We start from the raw sequence: 559 nt of genomic DNA, 5'->3' as shown, positions 1-559 counted from the left end.
TGTCCGTCGCTGAGGTCACCGACAAGCTCGGCCTCCACAGCATGAGGAACAGGAAGTGGTACATCCAGGCCACTTGCGCCACCTCCGGCGATGGTCTCTACGAGGGTCTCGACTGGCTCGCCCATACCGTCACCGGCAAATAAGCGAATCCGCCCCCCGCCGCCTCCATTCTACTGCGATTCGACCTCGATCCGGCTACAATTCGGTTCTACTCTTCCTCTGCGCGCTCCCTCCTTCATCGTAGCAATTTTGTATTCGCTGCGGATGGAGAGTCGCACGCTGGGAAGCGTTCCGCAAGATGTATAAACCAAAGCAAAAGACCAAAAACATTCAAAAATTCACACTCATCTCCATGTTCATTGTCCACTCAATCATCTCCTTCCCCCCCCCCAATAGTCTGAATATTTGCGTCGCTACAACCTGCTCCTGAACTCCTTCGTTGCTGCGCGAGCCTGTCATCACGGTCGGTGACGACCCTCCGTCACACAGCGGAGACGAGGCCCAAAGCACCACACAACCTTTCAGACCAACGCTCGCCGTGCGCAGTAGTTATTCTTTA

Source organism: Acanthamoeba castellanii (genome assembly GCF_000313135.1).
Source record: "Acanthamoeba castellanii str. Neff unplaced genomic scaffold scf7180000083742, whole genome shotgun sequence".
Lineage (NCBI taxonomy): Eukaryota > Discosea > Longamoebia > Acanthamoebidae > Acanthamoeba > Acanthamoeba castellanii.
Note: the sequence above shows the minus strand (reverse complement) of the source record.